We start from the raw sequence: 19,015 nt of genomic DNA, 5'->3' as shown, positions 1-19,015 counted from the left end.
ATTCTAGCTTTACCCAGCGAACCACTATTTCGATCCGCTGTTATCCTGCTCCTGATTTGCCCGCTCCAATGTGGCGACATTGCAGACTCCATTGAAGATGTGTCTGCGTAGCAGATCACAGCGACCCAAGAAAGGGAAACATTCAGATATCCCAACAACCTTTTCACCCCAAGGGGAGCAACTTCTTTCTTTTGATTTTATTTTTCATCATATTTTTTGCTTTCTTCCCATCCTCTTGCCATCTGTGGACAACGCACCATCTCTCCACATCTTACTGTCCTATTCTGTCTTTTCTCGGCCCCCTCTGTGCGCGTGTGCGTCTCTCTCTCTCTCTCTGTCTCTCTCTCTATCTCTCTCTCTCTCTCTGTCTCTCTCTCTCTCTCTCTCTCTCTCTCTCTCTCTCGTTCGCTCTCTCTTCATGTCCACATGCTTCCGGTTTCATACACCTTCCCTCTTCTCACAGCAAGGAACCTCATGTTAAACATCAATGAAACGTCCCTATAGAAAAATAACAAAGCCTACCCCAGCATGGACTCAGGCCCCTGAGGGCATCCTTCTCTCACTGTCTCTCTACCACCCTCTACCTCTCTTGCTAAATATCATACTCTCGCTCTCTCTCTCTCTCTCTCTCTCTCTCTCTCTCTCTCTCTCTCTCCATATAATTACATGTACTACATGTTTCTACCCTCCATATGAACAGTTTCAGTTTCCTTTGTCATTATCTTCTTTCTGGGTACATCCAAAATGTCCGCTCCACACGGCCAAAGAGCCTATTTTAGTGTACCCACGTACGTTGTTCTCATTAATCACTTTCCTGGTCACACGGCTAGATATATGGCTGGACAGCTGTTCCACTGCTGTGTGTGTGTGTGTGTGTGTGTGTGTGTGTGGCTGTGTGTGTGTGTGTTTGCATGTGTGACCACAACTGTGTGTGTGTGTGTGTGTGTGCTTGTATGTGCATGCATGTTTACTATCGACTCTCTGCGATGATACTCCAAGTGATGACGGAAACCAGTGAGATGATTCTACATTGTTCTTCTCATCATATATAATGCATACCGTACTCATGGGAGACAGTTCCACTGGGAACCCCTTGGGAACACAAACAGACAGACAGACGGCCAGATAGACAGAAGGCCCACTGGAAGCTATCCCTCCCCCTGGTGGTTCCCCATATAACTGACTCCATGACTGGAATAGAAACCTGAAGTAGAAAGTTTTTTGACTTCAATTATTTTGAAATTTTGCTTTGACATTATTTTATACTGAAGATTAAGAAAAGATAAATACCAAGAAAAATGTACATGCACAGAAGGTGGCCATGATTCGACGTGGTTTGGTAGATGTACACACATCTACCTACATTGGTAGATGTTCACCTCTGTCTCAGAGGTGAACACTGTTATGCAGTGCACTGTTTTAACAACACTGTTGAAACAGTTCAGAAGTACTGTTTTTATCCTCTCGTTTTTTCCTCTGCGTAGCTTGTCTAAACTCCTGTTCTCTCCCGGGTATTTGAGATCCCACATATGTGTTCATGTTTTGTCAGCATTTACGACCGATAGTTTACATTTCAGCACCTCAGCACGATGCTCCTGTTTAGTTGAACACAGACACCCTCGCACATACGCAGAAATGCATGCATGCAAATACACACACACACACACACACACACACACACACACACACACACACACACACACACACACACACACACACACACACACAAACAAGAAAGCACTATTTTTAAACATAACGCTGAGTACAACCTTTTTATAATTTGTCTACGACTACATTCGGCAACTCATTCCTATGGCAATTTTTTGTTGAGGTGTTTGTCTCTTGCTTTGACACACTCGTCATATCTTTACTAGGATTTTATTTTTGTGAGAAGTTTATGGAGATGTTTATGGATTTGGCTGTTAAAACTTCATTTGTAAATAATTGCTGTAAACATCTTGCTATTTTTTGGCCCAGTTTTATGGGAAATATTGTCACCCGCTAAAACGAGGAAATTAGATTTGTACCAGCTGTGAAAACATGCCTTGGATTAATGTGACCAATCAAACTTCCAACATCTAGCTTCCACGCAAACCAACCAATCACCAGCGAGTGGTTGTTAAATATATGTTTTATTACCAAAAAGTTTATATTCAGACCAAATATTCAGTATGTAATTTTTTTTTACATTTTTGGAAGTTTCTTAAATTGGTTGGTGAAAGATTGCAGCAGATGATTATTTGGATATAAAATATAGATATCAAACAATATTTGTTAGGGTTATCATACACACAATACCCTTACACGTTACATCATTTTGAGAAATGTCAGATGTTTCCTCTGTTGAGCATGCTTCAATAAAACAAAAAAAGGGCTATGAGTGCCGATCGTCATCCCAGGTCATAGGTCGAGCTCTTACCTGGCCAGTGATAAAAATATGGCCTGCAATTCATAATCAATCACATATTCCGAGTGTGATTGATGCAGGCTTTTAAAGCCTGCAGCGAAGTAGGCTCAGACCCAACCTATCCCTGTTTTACTAACCTTGATCTGTGGGATTTAAATCAGCTGTTCCAAAACTCCTGACAGTGTCCTATCGCACTGAAGTCTGACTTCTGATTCAAATGAAGGATATTCCTAATGCTTCCGGGAAGAGGCTTCTGGTGAACTGCTGGTAGAATATTAATAGTGATATGAATCAATGGTAAAAACATCACATAGATACAATTGGTTTTATGCACTAAACTTTTGGAGCGCCTCTTACATTTTTCTTTCTTAAATACATTTACATTTAGTGCATTTAGCAGGCGCTTTTATCCAAAGCGACTCACAATAAGTACATTTGCCATAGGAAGTTTAAACAATATATCGCTTTCGGTACAGTAAGGATGTTAGGTTAACCCATTTCCCGTATGCAACAAAGATAGCTAGGATAAGATGCTATACAATTAAGTACCATAACTAAGTTCAACATACAATGAGTGTGTACATTAAGTGCCAGGACGAACAACACACAACAAGTAGCAGGGGTGGGGCCTGGAGGCTATGCAGAGTCCAGGTGAACTCCGAACAGGTGAGTCTTGAGTCTTTTGTGGAAGCTGGTGAGCGACTCAGCGATCCTGACGTCGGCAGGGGGCTCGTTCCACCACTGCAGTGCCGACACAGAGTAGAGTTGTGACTTTTATAATAGACTCTTGCTTGCTCTTAGCGATGGTGGTACTAGACGTCCAGCTGAAGCAGTTCAGCATAATGACACTATTATGCGACACCATCACGCATCTCTTTTTTGGATTTAATATTTTTTCTTTTGAAGTGGTTTTCTGTGATGAAAAGAGCCATTGAAACTAATTTAGCAGACAATGTGGTTGTTTGTGTATTTCTCATTTGCTTCAGTTCAAGTGGTAGGTTAGGCAGCTGTGATCTGTGAGCTAGGATGTGAGAGGCGCGTCCACAGAGCCGATGGTTCCTTGCCCTCTTCTGAGCCTCCTCTAGGGGGCGCAGCATGGCTCAAACACCCTGAATCGTGCTTAGGAATAGGATTGCTCTTATTCTGAGTGAATGTTGCTTTAATGTTGTTGAGGCTGTTGGCTATGAACACTGCTCTGGCTTTTATATTGTAGAGAAATATATAGTAGGAAATAACCATATATATTTTATAGTAAACTGTTTGTGTGTGTGTGTGTGGGTGTGTGTGTGTGTGTGTGTGTGTGTGTGTGTGTGTGTGTGTGTGTGTCTTTGTGGAGAGAGAGGATGGAGAGCTTGCAAGGGGGAAGAAACAGAGGCAGGGGGGAGCATGAGACGAGGGGGAGATGAATTGAACAAGAGAGATAGAGGTGGGGGTCATGCATTGGACGCAAATGCGTGTTTGGTCAGCAATGACAGAATAACCCAGCCCTGACCGCGGGCCATGGTTTGTTTTACCACACGTAAGCATAATGGTACTCTTAACTTTGAACAAACATACACACACAACTCAAGCCAAACACACACACACACACACACACACACACACACACACTCACACTCACACACATACACACACACACATACAAGCACACTGACATACAAGCACACTCACATACATGCACATACAAAATCACATACAAGCACACACACACACACACACACACACACTATTTGTGCATTTTGCCTCGCTGCACTCTAAAACAAATTCAGCATTTTGCTGGGTTTATAGATTTGATATTTACCAGACTGTTGTAATGCATTTGTGTCTTGTTGCAGAGTGTGCGTTTGTGTGTGGTGTGGTGTATGCTCGCATGTCTTTTTCTGTTCGCAAGCGTACACATTATGCTCTCCCATCGCATTTCCACTTTTACAGAAACACTGTATATTTATTGTATTATTAAATATCTCTCTCTCTCTCTCTCTGTCTCTTTCTCTCTTTTCTCTGTCTCTCTCTGTCTCTATTTGTCTCTCTCGCTCTCTGTCTGTCTGCGTCTCTCTCTCTCTGTCTCTTTCTCTCTTTTCTCTCTGTCTCTCTCTCTGTCTCTATTTGTCCCTCTCGCTCTCTGTCTGTCTGCGTCTCTCTCCCTCCCTCTCTCTCTCCCCCCCCCTCTCTCTCTCTCTCTCTCTCTCTCTCTCTCTCTCTCTCTCTCTCTCTCTCTCTCTCTCCCCCTCTCTCTCTCTCTCTGGGTGTGTAGTGCGGTTCTGGCTGCTGTTCTACCACAGCGCTGGGAGCGTTGAGCCACAGCAGGCTCCAGCGCTTCCCATTGTCCCGTCCCTCGCCTCAGAGACAGGGCTCCGGGCGCACGGCTGTACAATGCTCTCGTTTAGGCCTTCGCTTGTGTTTGTGTATGTGTTTGTGTGTATATGTGTGTGTCTGTGTGTGCGTGTGCGTGTGTGTGTGTGTGGTGCGCTCCCTACACTTCTCATTGGGCCCCCCCCCCCCCACGCTCCACACAGCCGGCTGCTGATTGGGTGGTTCCGGGGGGGCTCCTGAGTTGTTGTTGGGCGGGGGGGATGTAATACTCTCACCTACCTCCCTGCCATTGTGTGTGTGTGTGTGTGTGTGTGTGTGTGTGTGTGTGTGTGTGTGTGTGTAAGTGTGTGTGTGTGTGTGTGTGTGTGTGTAGGGCGAGATAGCTCTAGTTATTTTTACTTTAAGTTACATGAACGTATGTGAGTGTGAGTGTGTGTGTGTGTGTGTCTGTGTGTGTATGTGTATGTGGTAGGGGGAATTGACTTTATATATAGTTCCTACTTATTCGTTGATAAGCTGTGTGTGTGTGGTTGGAGGAAAAACCTTTATATAATTCATACTTATTGATGTATAAGCTGTGTGTGCGTGTGTTTGTGTGTGTGTGTGTCCGTGTGTGCGTGGTGTGGGGAATTACCTTTAATATAATTCAGACGCATCTGTGTGTGATTTAAAGGCGTGCGTGTGTAATCCTGTGGGCAACACATGTGGTCCATACATTTCAGTAAGTGTGTGCTCATTAGGCAGAAAATAATTCCTTTGGAGCGCGCTCAGTTGATATGGAAACCTTCAGGGGCGGGGGCATGGGGGGGGGGGGGGGCTCCCCAAGCTACTACCCGCTACGTCTCTACCACGGGTTGTCTTGAAGAGGAAAATCATCTTGAATAATCCCCAGCCGCTGGAACCTGTAGCCGCTTCTCCGGTATTGATTGTGCGCTTTGTTTGCGCTCTGCCCTATGCTTGCGTGTCGCCTTTGATGAATAAATGTAAATTTGCCTCTGCTTTAACAAGGTCTGCACTCATTGTTGCTGGTATAGATCGCACGGTTTAAGTGGCTGTCAACCTGCATTATAAGGCTCCGTCCGCGTCCACTGCCAAGCGTTTCCTGCGTTGAAAGACTCTATCCTCCCCAACCCCCCGGCCCTACACACATTTGGAGAGATATCCAGGCAGGAGGAGAGAGGACCCCTATACCCTCTCCCAGTCTCCCATGTTGAGTGTGCATTTGATCGCCCAACACATCTCTCATCACGCCTGGCTGTGACTGATCTATTGTTCTGTGAGACGGTACCGCGGTCAAAGTGGGAGTCAGAGTGAAAAGAGAGTGTAGATCAGGCAGGGGGACTGCAGCCTATCGCTGTTCACTCTCTTTATCCTAGACACCGGGAAGCGCCAATAGCATTAATCATTTAAGGTATGACACAGCCCTTAAAGGAATTGTAAGGGAAAACCCAGATTATTAACATGGCTGCTCCACAAGTTTTAGGGGTCTAGGTATTTTATAAAATATAGAATATGCATTCTATTTAATAGAGGTCTTGGGGCTGTGTAGATCACAATACCTGGGCCATTATTCAAATTATTCCGTTGAGTTAAAATGGGATAAGACATGATCTGTATACGTTCATCAACGCTCATTCATATCAGACACATGCATTCATTCAAACCTTAGTCCTGTGTGACCTGCCATCACTGCCTCATGGGGGTGCATGATACAACTACTAATGTCTCTCTTTACCGAATCACTCTTCAGGTAGGAGAGGCCTGGCTTTGACCCTTTTGAGATCAAAAAATAAATTAAAAAAACGTCCCTCCACTAATCTAAATCTCTTACCGGCTAATCTAAGTGTAAGCTTCAGCTCTTGCGTGTGTCACATTCGCGCGCGCACACACACACACACACACACACACACACACACACACACACACACACACACACGGACACACACACACACACACACACACGGACACACACACGCACACTCCCTCTGAGCTGGTATCGCCCCAAAGTATATCAATGAAAAGCTTTTTGTGATGAAAGTCATCGCCTCCACACTACCACTGTTTGTTTTGCCGTTGTGGCTGGACAGCTCTGCGGGAGATGTGCCCGGCTCCACAGTGTCAGAGCAGCAGAGTAGCAGAGTAGCAGAGGATAGCAGCATCCACAGCATCTCTTTGTTCGATTTCTGTCTGCACTGCACTGACTCACTAAGGTGCGGTTGCATGTGAGGACTGGATGCCAAAACGTTCCCCTGCACACATACCCACTCATTTCTGCTTCTGAGCGAAAAAGACACAGTTTAAGTGGGGGTGGTTTCAGTAATGATAGTAGTGGGCTGGTAATAGTGGACTTATTCTGCAGATTGAGTTAGGGGTTACAAAGGGTTCAGGCTAAGCCCTTGTGGTCATTTGTGAATTATTATTGTATTAGCTGCATGTTAAGCCCCTCCCACATGTTTTCTCGTTGCTAACAAATTTAAGGGGTGCATAGCCACCTCCTTCTGTGATACCATTTCCTTAACTATCAGCTCTTTATGGGCGACTGGCTGTGTTACATAATGCAGCTAGACCAACTGTGGGGGAATAACCAAAATATTGACTCATACATATCTTGTATTTTACACAATCGAGTGCCCACTTCGAATGCAGGCGATCTCTTACATGAACACCGTGGTGAGGCATGAAAGGCAAGAAAAAGAATGGTGGCACAAAGTCAGTCAGCGTTCCCGTTTTGTTTTGTCAAAGCTGCCCTCTGGAAATTGTTCCTTTTAAATGGGAATATTTAAGCCTGTACTTTTATTTGATTATATTTTTTGCCTTCCTGATACAATTCTTAGCTCTACTCTTTTGTTTATTTAGTGCAGTACAGCAAGATCTTCCTAGGCGTTAATGGTTATTTAGTGGATATAGTTTTGCGTCTTTGTGTGTGCCTGTGTTTTCTTAAAAACTCCCCGCCCGGTGCTTTGTATCCGTAATGATCGCACCGATGGCACCTTATAGGTTGCATTTATTGCACTTTGAATTATTTACATTTAGAATATTCCGCGTAAAACTTCTGCCGTGCTGTCTAATTAACATGCAGCCCAAAGCGTTGTGATTAACGGCCGCCTGGGTATTATGATATTGAATTTTAATTGCATTGATGGCTCTTCAAGGTTTCCGTTCCTTGCTTGTCTATACGTCTCCATGCTGAACTCCCCCACCGCATTCCCAGATTGTTCTATTTCACGATCTGTTACGTTATCCCATTATTGTTCTATTTGAGGTGTCCTTACTTATTATCTTTGAATAATTATATTATTTGACAGTAGTTTTATACAATATCTCTGCGAATCATGTATTTTTAGTCCCTCCTTTACCTCCCTTTTTAAGCAGAATCAGGCGAAAGGGGGCAGGATAGTGTCCACTCCCACCGTGAGGGTTCTGGGTTCATTCCCTAAGGTCTTTGGGGAAGAATACCGGTTAGGCCTACTCATCAGCTATTTAATTCAGATCTTGCGAGAAATGGGCATAATGACTGGCAGAAGAACCTTTAGTACCAGACAGTTCTGGAGCGGATAGTGTTCAAGGGTCTTTCTCAAAGTCTACTTTTGAAGGGTTTTGTCACGTCTAACACATCCACTCAAGGAATCACAGTCTAGAGCACTTAAGTGATTATTTTGCTTTTAATGACACTTTGAATTGATGATACTTATTGGCAAGTCTGAGACTGTTATGAACAACGTTCTCTTTCCTTTTTCTCTTTTTTACTTCTTGCCCTTGCATTATCAATCTTAAATCTCTCTCTCTTTCTCATGCCAACAAACACGCACACATGCACGTGCATAAGGGTCCAGGCAGCTGTCTGAAGGTGCACACATGCACCTTCAGACAGCTGTCTGAGCCCTTAGCCTTGGGTGTGTGTGTGTGTGTGTGTGTGTGTGTGTGTGTTTGTGTGTGTGTGTGTGTGTGTGTGTGTGTGTGTGTGTTGAGAGTTTCAACATCGAGGCTTCTGCAGTGGTGATGGTTTGTGCTAATGTGAATGAAGGGGTGATATCACCATTATTTTCATGTTGCTATGTGTGTGTGTGTGTGTGTGTGTTTGTGTGTGTGGATGTGTACATGTAGGAGTTATGCATGTTGATAAGTTCCCGGAATGGTTGCAGGGCTATCAAGATGATTAGTGATTGAGCATGCTCCATACTTCCCCATTAGATCTCTCGAGAAGGTTAAATGCCTTTCTTGAATTTTCTGGCTTGTTAGACGTAAGAAAAGGATATCTAACATCGTCTTTTAATCCATACTTCGCAGATTGGATCTTTATTTAACTCAACCTGACTATTGGGATAGAGAGATTGGGAGCCTCTTCTACAATGGTGGGAGCAGAATTGTTTTAATCATTTTTGTATTAAGAGAATACCAAATTCCCTTCAACTCACTTAACTTAATCTAAGAATTATGATACTAGCCATTCATTTCTGGCATGCTGTTAAATTGACCTTTTTGAAAGTATTAAGGCTAAAATAATCATTGACGTGTCTAACCTGCCGCTATTTTCCATTACCACCAACCAGATGAGAATATTCCCTTTGAAGACCGTTACAACACACAGCCGTTAACACATAGATTGTTTGAGTCTTCTCTTATGCATGACACGTGACAACACAAATGTCAACGTGGCTACTTCAATACAACGTCTGCTAGTGATTCCCCTGCATTGTGAATCGCCAGGAAGGTGTGTGTGTGAGTGTGTGTGTGTGTGTGTGTGTGTGTGTGTGTGTGTGTGATTGAAGACACAGAGCCAGAAAGCCTCCCTATCAAGTAGACATGGCCCAAAGTGTCGAACAAAAGTGTGTTGTGTTCCTCTGCAGTTTAATTTGCTTAATCAGTTTTCACAGGGGGAGTGTGTGTCTGTGTGTGTGCGTGTGCCCGCGCACGCGCGTGTGTTGGGGTGATGATGACGACGACCGGGAAAGGGAGGGGACAGGGGTGGAGTGGTGGGGGGAGATCGGCGAGGATGATGTGGTGGTATTTGTTCGTCGTGTGATATTTATAGGCTATGAGTGGGTGGAAGGGAAAACAAGGAGCCCCCCCGGCAGGATAAGAGGTGGGAAACTGAGAGGGAGACGTGTGTGTGTAATGACAGCGGGGCGCGGAGCCAATATGGAAGCCGGATAACGACAGAAAAGAATAATAATAAAAAAAAAAAAGGCAAGGGCCAGGGAGCGACAACGAGACATAATGACACGAGAAGGAGATGCGAAGATACGACGCAACGGAAGATGGATAGGAAGTAATAGGGCTGATGGGGGGGGGGGGGGGGGGTGGGCTGGAGAGAAGAGAGAGGGTCGAGGGGAAGACAAGAGGATGGAGTAAAGGGGGGGGTGAGGAGAGGGAGATAAGGAGGTTCAGGAGGGGAGTAGAGGGAGGGATGAGAGGAGGAAGACGAATCTGGAAGGTGGAAGGAGACAGAGAGAGAGAGAGAGATGCGGAGGGATTTAGTTCGAAGGGAAGTGACATAATGGTGAGAGAGCGGTGGAGCTGGAGGGAGATGGGGAGAGAGGGGCTGATGAGATGAGAGAATAACAGTATTTCACATTGTTTCCTCTCACCGAAATAACGAAGGCGAGGGAAAATCCGAAATACATGGAAACCACAAAAGCCTTTTTTGTATTTTTCTCTACCTTTTTCTCTATGTCTTTGTTGTGCTCCACTCGCTCTTCCTCACTCATCCTTCCTAACCCCCGCACCAAATGTACCCGGTATTTGAATCTATCGACTGCAGTCAATAGTAGCTCCTCCAATAGAGAGCTTTGATTTCTTGCCCAGCGTGTCTCGGACGCACGGCACCAATAGGTGATTTAGAAACTAGGATGCCTGCGTTTCAGACAACCAGCCCAACTCTAGCGTGTTGCTGGTGGCAGCTGCTCATCTGACGTCGGCAAAGCTAAAAAAGATCCACAAAAGTAAAAATAAACTCGGCGGCGGTTGAGAGATATATTAGCATTTATACTTTTTCCTTCTTAAAACCTGCACTATTGTATAGCTTTAGATCGACACAGGGCCACACATTAGACCCATCCTACACGTGATGACTGAAAAGGCACAAAATGGTGTCATGGAAAATAGGTAATAGAGCTGCATATAGACACTCTCTATGCGACATGCGGAGGACTGTCCCCTCAGTGGGGCCCTCCCACCATTCACGTGAAGAGATAGGATATGACATGGTAAAGGAGTCGGAACAAGGAGGGAGAAAGGGGGCTGAGAGCAAATCACCATTTCTTCAGAATTATTAGACGTGTCATTCAGGCAAGACACGCAAACAGAGAGTGAGTAAAATAGAGGGAGAAGGCGGGGGGCGGGGGGGTGATGAGGGGGGCACAGTAGGGGAGATAAATTGGAAGACGTTGAAAGACAGGAGGGAGAAAAGGACAGGAATAGGAATAAGGATGCGGCTGGGTGTAGGAAGAGGCGAAGGAGCGCACGCTACATAAAACAGTTGATTGAGAAAAATAAGTGGCCGCTCCAGCGTCGGACGTAGGTAACGCGCGAGGGCGACCCCGGCGCTGTGACAGCCATATGGGAGGCTTTGAGGGGTTCCGCTCTACTTCCAGCCAATGAGTTTGTACGATTTGAACGGAACGGGCTAATACGGTTGTGCTGCGAGCGCAGAAACCAAAAGACATCAGGAGGACCCAATCTGTCGCATTCTTCCAGACTTTTCCCCATTTAGCGCTTTGTCTTAACATCTTTCAATACTGATCTCCCCCCCCGGCTCCTCCCGCTCACTGGGCGTGTCAGGAGACGCGGGGAAGGCGGTCTCAACCGCGTGGTGCCGCACGCACACACACACACACACACACACACACACACACACACACACACACACAGATGCACATGCATATATGCACACACACACACATGCATGCACATACATACACACATGTACATGCATATGCACACCCATACACTAGCATGAACACAGACAAACACACACACACACACACATACATACACAAACACACACACACATGCACATCCATACATCCACACACACACACACACACACGCACGCACGCACACACACACACACACACACACACACACGCATGCACATCCATACATCCACACACACACACACACACACGCACACACACACATGCACATCCATACATCCACACACACACACACACGCACACACACACACACACACACACACACACACACACACATGCACATCCATACATCCACACACACACACACACACACACACACACACACACACACACACACACACACACACACACACACACACACACACACACACACGCATGCATGCACATACATACACCCACACATGCACATGCACACATGCACACACATACACGCACACATGCACATACATACACATACATGCACACACAAACACGCAGACACAGGTTTACATATATACTTCATAAATGGTCACTCAGGGTGTTATACATAGGAAGGGAATAACTACAGCAATTGAAAGGACAATCGATAAAAGAAGAAATGTCAAATATTAGTAGGTAGTAAAAATTCAGAAGAATGAATATGCCAGTGCAGACATGAATTAATACACAATGATGTGGCAAACAGATGTCATTTAAATGCCATTTTTCCCTAACCTTGTTCCCAGGCATGGACTTCCTAGGCATGCTTTTGAGTGATAGCAATATCCATTTCAGTTACGTTTCGGATATCCTCATAATATTTGCCTAAAATATTTATATTCTCCTATTCTCCTTTTATTCCCCTTGTCATTGTTGTTCTTCTCCTCTTCTTATTATTCCGGCCCCGGGGACGCTTAACTGACGTACACAGCTCACACGAAGTAAGAGATGGGAAATTGCCTTTTGGTAGTAGGGAGGCCCAGAGCCGGGCTCATACAGTCGATAGCACTCGGCCCCCTGCTCTCAGCCTACATTTTTCATGAGGAATTGACTTCTGCGGTCCGAGTAGCGGATACATCGAATGGACACTGTCAAAATAACGTTTGTATAATTAATCAAATGATAGAATATCATACCGTGTCCGCAGATCTTCACAGAGCTGGGCTCCTCCACGGAAAACAACCGGCACTTGCATTGGAAGTTAAAGTTCGGGTTTTGGGTTCCATTTCCCATCGCTAACCGATTGTGGACAATTACCTGCACTGTTGGATTGGCAGATCAGTGGCGGATATATTGAAACACAAGAACCAATCGAACCATGTGTGTTTAAAAAATAATGGCCTGGCATTTGTCAAGTGCTCCAAAAATAAACTATGATAATCCAATCACATTTAAGATTATCAAACCCATAGGCATCCTATTGGCAAAATTAGATAGTGACCTTTTTCTTGCCAACTATACCAACATGAGCTTTCATCAAATGTTCAAACCTATTAAGTGTCTGCTGCCCCCCTGTTGTGAAAGGGACATCACTAAAAAGGTGCTGCAAGTGTTGACCGCAGGGAATGTTTTCAAAAATGTCAGTACCAATACAAGGGCATGTGTTTCATTCATCCGAGGTCAGAGGTCACCAAGCTGTGGGTAACAACACCCTGCCGACCTTTTGATGATCAACCTATATGTGAAATTCAACCACCTTGACAGGTCCTTAGCTGTGATGGATTCAGGCCAGCGATATACAGTAGATAGAAAGGCAGGGGTGTCCCCTCGTACAACGTCCAAGTTCCAAAGTATAGGACCACAATATGGCAGCACTATTATCGGGTCAATGTACTGTGAACATGGATTCTACTTATCCCATCTGCTCAGAGAGAGACGAGGGAGAGAGAGAGAGGGAGAGAGAGAGAGAGAGAGAGAGAGAGAGAGAGAGAGAGAGAGAGAGAGAGAGAGAGAGAGAGAGAGAGAGAGAGGGAGAGGGAGAGGGAGAGGGAGGGAGAGAGAGAGAGAGGGGGAGGGAGAGGGGAAAGAGAGAGAGAGAGGGGAGAGAGAGAGAGAGAAAGAGAGAGATTGGTGACCAAAAGAAACAGCAGATGTGACCGAAGGAGGTAAACAGTATATTAGAGAAGGGACAAGAGACACTGTGAAGAAGGGCAGAGAGAGACAGGGATTTGTATTGAGTTGGAAAGACACTGGAGAAGAATCTGAAATGAATATGGACATTCCAGATGGCCAGAGATGGGTGTGTGTGTATGTGTTTGTGCGTACGTGCCTATGCGCACGCATGCACACAGACATGCACACTTGTCTGGGTGTTCATTAGTGTATATTTGTTATGTCCCTTGACTTGGTTTGTCCATCAAGCTTTCCTAAATGAGAAGTGTGTGGGGGTGTGTGTGTGTATACATTGGTTGGTGTGAATATGCAAATGTAGTTCCCAGAAAACAAAAACTACAAAAACAAAATCTGTTTATGCCTGGTGAGCAAGTTGATACAGAACCACAAGTTGCTGAAAATCATAAACATGTACACACTGATGTCAGACTTTGCTTTGACCTCGTTCTTTGAGTATTTTCAGCTGTGTGTGTGTGTGTGTGTGTGTGTGTGTGAGTGTGTGTGTGTGTGTGCGTGCGTGCGTGTGTATGTGTGTGTGTTTGTGCATGCTTGTGTGTGTGTGTGCCTGAGTTTGTGTGTCCTATTGATAAGAGGTTAATAAATCAATGACCTTTGTAGTCTGAGACGCAATTACCTATCTCTCTCTCTTTCTGTCTTTTTCCTTCTTTCCTCGTCGCTTGCTTGCTCTCTTCCTGCCCGCACTCTTTGTACTCTCTATCTTGACACACACACTCACACTCACACTGGTTAGTTGGAAGCTTCTACGTGTTTTAAAAAGCAGAGTAAAGAGATCAAATAAAAGAAGATGAAGGAAGGATGGAGAGGGAATGAGTAGAAAGAGGTACAGTAAAGAAGGTAAAGAGAGAAGTGGTGTAGAACAATATATAAAAACGGCATTTCCCACAGCACATAAAGGGGTAAAACAATAGATCCTTGGTCACCCATTATAGTGATTCCCTTCGGGCTTCTTCTTGAAGAGCACTTGCGTTAAGTTTGAGTCACCATTTACTGGCTTTGTTTTCATTATTTGCTGGGTCCCAAATACCACCTGTTTTTCAATAAAGAAAATATTTTGTATATACGATATTGAAACTGCCAAACTCCTCTCCACCTACACAGCCTCTCTCTCTCTCTCTCTCTCTCTCTCTCTCTCTCTCTCTCTCTCTGTCTGTCTTTCTCGTGCTCTGTCTCTCTCCGGCTCTCTTGCTCTCTGGTTCTTTCTCTTCTTCATCCGTTTGACATGCTGTTTAAGGCTCAGAGAGTACGGTGGTCTTTGCGTGAGTGTTCTGGGAGGTTAGAGAATGTGTGGGCTTCCCATCTTGTCTTTTCCCATGGCAGCCTGTTTTGTGTGTTGCTTTGTAATATCAAGGGAGTTTAGCAAGTAAAAAGTATTATAACACATAGCTCTGTGTGTGTTGATGCATGTGTCTTTCCCTCTCTTTGATTTCACGTGAAGGCAGTCCTTGGAGGGTAGAAAATGGTACGGGCGCCGTCGGGATCCTAAATCTGTTTCCTCCAGGGGCCGCCTGGCCATGTTGTAAATGCACGAGCTGCGGACAGGAACTCACTATAATGCACTTTGCGCTACGGGGCTTAGCACGGCCCATGTCCGTTGCAGGCCGATATTTGCGGCGGGGGCCTTGTCCGAACGGCAAGTTTGATCCACCATAGCACGCCGATAACATCACATGAAGGAAGGTTTTCATTTCGTGGGGGAAGGCTCAAATCGGCGGCGGTGGCGGCGGCAAAACAAACCATTACACAACTAAAACCCAGGGTGGATTGTCTTATTGCCTATGCACTCCACATTATGCAAAGCTCACGCGAAACCAATTCCCATCATTCTGGAATGCTTGAATAATTTATAGGCAATAAGTAGTATAGGAACATAAGTCGCACACCACCGAGTCACCACTCTGAAACCTAATGCGTTTGTGTTTCCCGTCAGACGAATGACACAAAGAGACCCGTTCGCGGCCCACAGAAGATGTCTCATTTTTCATCACCCCGCTATTTTTTAGTCTGAGATTTAATTTTTTTAATTTTTTTGTGCCCTTGGAACGACCGCCGATTTATGTGAAATGTTGGTGATAATCCAGTATGATAATGTGTGTGTGTGTGTGTGTGTGTGTTTGATTCTCTGTCTCTCCAGCCGAGTCGTGCGGGGGTGTGGTTCAAGGTCTCAACGGCTCTATCGAGTCCCCGGGCTTCCCTCATGGCTACCCCAACTACGCCAACTGCACCTGGCTAATAATCACCGGGGAGAGGAACCGCATCCAGCTGAGCTTCGTCACCCTGGCCCTGGAGGAAGACTTTGACATCGTGTCCGTCTATGACGGACAACCGTCGCCAGGCAACCTGAAGTTGAAGTAGGATTCTTTTTCTCCCCTCCCCCCTCTGTTTGTGTTCTGTGTGAGCGCTTATGGTTTCCTATCTTGTTTGAATACACTTTTCTATTTGGGGGGATGGAGAGAGGTTGGGGGTTTGTCTGTGTGTGTGTGTGTGTGTGTGTGTGTGTGTGTGGGGGGGGGTGGGTCACACACACTTCTTACTGTTAATTTTCAGGGCAGGTCGCTTACAGAGGAAAGGAATCGGAACAACCGGGCGTTCTCTCAGACAGCCGGTCTCCGTAGGCCTGTCTGTTTCTTGATGTGGAATGACACTCACTGTACAGTCGGAGTGCCAGAGTGCCAGCTGTAATTCGACATTTTCAGCCATATCAGACAGTTTAAGAAAAGGACAGATTTCTTTTTTTGCGCATGGCCCACCCCATTTCACGGTGAATAAACCAGCTCATATTGCAATGCCTCCAAATAAAGTAGACATTTGACATGGTCTTTGTTGAAAAGGGCAGTTTTTTTTTTTTTTTTACCTGCATACAGTATTTGCATAATTTCTTAGAATATCAGGATATCCTTTTTCGGGAAAATAACACATTACTATATGTCATGACGTCTGTTATTAGTAATTTTGTTCCTTGGCGTTGCACAATGTCTTCCTGGTGATTTTTCTCTCTGTCTGACCTTTACTGGCCTTTTGTGCTTCATCATCTGCCTCACAGCTAAAACTGTACTTCACTAGCCCATTTCATGCATTCCCATCCTGGTTGAACTGGCGTACTAAGGAAAACTATAGGGGGCTACAGCATTCTAGCTATCTTTACTCTCAACAAAGATGGTGCCCACACATCGATTTTTCTTTTGGGGGGGGGGTTAATAATATTTTATGAGTAGTAATGTCATTATCAGCTGTTACTGATAATGAAATTGGTTAAGGTTATTGGGTATGCCTGTGCACACACGCACAGGCATACTTTTATTTCAGCATTTTCAAAATATCAAAATATAGTACAGTAGTATCATACAGTATAAATATGTATTTACATTTTATGGATTTAAAAAAAGCACATCTAAAAACACACATATTATACAATACAACGAATTTATCAAATGAGATGGCCTAAAGATACAGTGGGCCCTGCTTTCACCCAGCAGTGCCATAGATCTCTGTTCGATTCCCTCATAGGTCCTTAGTTCCATGAAGTAACCAGAGGTCGTATGGGTTTCCCATTAGTGCTCTGATATCCTCCCATTACCTGGAGGTCAATGGGAGGGCTTGCACAGCTTCTTGAACCGTGCAAAACCCACCATTTGTCCAAGCATTCTATTTTCAAGGACAATGTCACTATATATGTTATTTATACAATGTTCTAACTTATAGCACAAAATTCTCACACTGCCGATTACAGACAATAATTTTTAATAGTGAAACAAGCAGTGATGGGAAATTAAACAAATAGCAAAGAAAACGGACGAAATACACCCACACAATTTGTTTCCCTTTGTTATTGAATTCTTTGCCTATTTTGCTTTGTTTAGGAAGGTTTGATCAAGCCTCGTGGGAGTTATTTATCTCACCTGTACGGATGTTTATTTGAATAATTTCTTTGGGTATCTGTTTTCTGTTTGATGTCTTTGCAAAGAACATACATCTCACCAGGGGTCCCTTAGCTTTTGCTTTTTTGATCTTGAATCTTAATTTTGTACACACTACAGTACATTACATTTATTATTATTATTATTATTGTTGACATATGTAGTTGCTAATATATCTGAGAAGATATCATCTGTTCCTTCTCTCCAGGAGTAAATCAGGATGATATTGCACTCCAAACTGATCAGTAATTAGCATTTGTAAATATGCTATGTTTAATTGTAACTGGATTCAGATGATCATGTTCCTAGTTATGTTTTATTCAATTGTTTTAAATGAAGCCTTAATAGTAATTGTTAAGTGTTTCAGTTGGCATATAGTTCCCCCCTGGCAGCTCATTAAATGAAGGTATTTGTTTTACTGTTGCTACTGTATATGCAGAAAGAATACAGATACACAAATATTTACTTTTTCTTGTGTTTTGGCAGAATTCTTTGCCAGCGGAGGTGTCATCTATAATGCATGTAATGCGTATTGTAAGGAGGATTTTTATGGCGGAACTGATTGTGGGAAGTATATCTATGTGATGACAAGTTATAGATTGAGTTAAGATAAAAGCACAATGATTGTGATACGGCGGCAGGTGCTTAGTGGGCCCTTCAATGTTGTTTGACAAAACTGTCAGATTTAAGGAGAAACTCTCCGGCATATAAGACACATTTTAATGCTGTGTGCTACTGTGTGTATTGACACAATTAAGCTTGACAGAGAGAGACAAAGTGTTCAAAAAAAGGCATTAAAGACTAATATATATATTGATTTATGAATATTTATGTGTACAGATGTAAGGAAATACAGCAATTATGTGTTCTGCAGATATGAAAGAAGGTTTTTTGTCCGGTAGAATTGGCGACTGTTGACAACAACTCTGGGAGACAGGTGAAAAGGCAAGAGGGTTCGGCGCACGCTGAGCTCTGCGTGTGAGCGTGTGTGTTTGTGTCTACCTGGAGACTAGGAAAGCTCATTGCTATCCATTGCTATGCTCTTGTGTTCTGCATGTGGTAGTCATGGTGGTCACCATTTAGTTGTAGTTTTACTGCTCTTATTCGTGGAAGGTTATTGCATCTAAACTTTAAAGCAATGAATGAACACACCTTTGGCCATATATTTATTGCCTCGTCAATGTTGTTGCATTACATTATACCATATCAATATCCAAGTCATATTGATTATATCTATACATGTATACATCTATAGATATATAGATGTATATATATCTTAAAGATCACTATAGTAATGTGCAAAATCATTATTTGCATTCTGTAATTCCTATTATCTCTTGCTGTGCTGCACTGTG

This window comes from Pollachius pollachius (genome assembly GCF_949987615.1).
Source record: "Pollachius pollachius genome assembly, chromosome: 5".
NCBI lineage: Eukaryota > Metazoa > Chordata > Actinopteri > Gadiformes > Gadidae > Pollachius > Pollachius pollachius.
The sequence above is the reverse complement of the archived record's forward strand: the minus strand, read 5'-3'. Positions refer to the sequence as shown.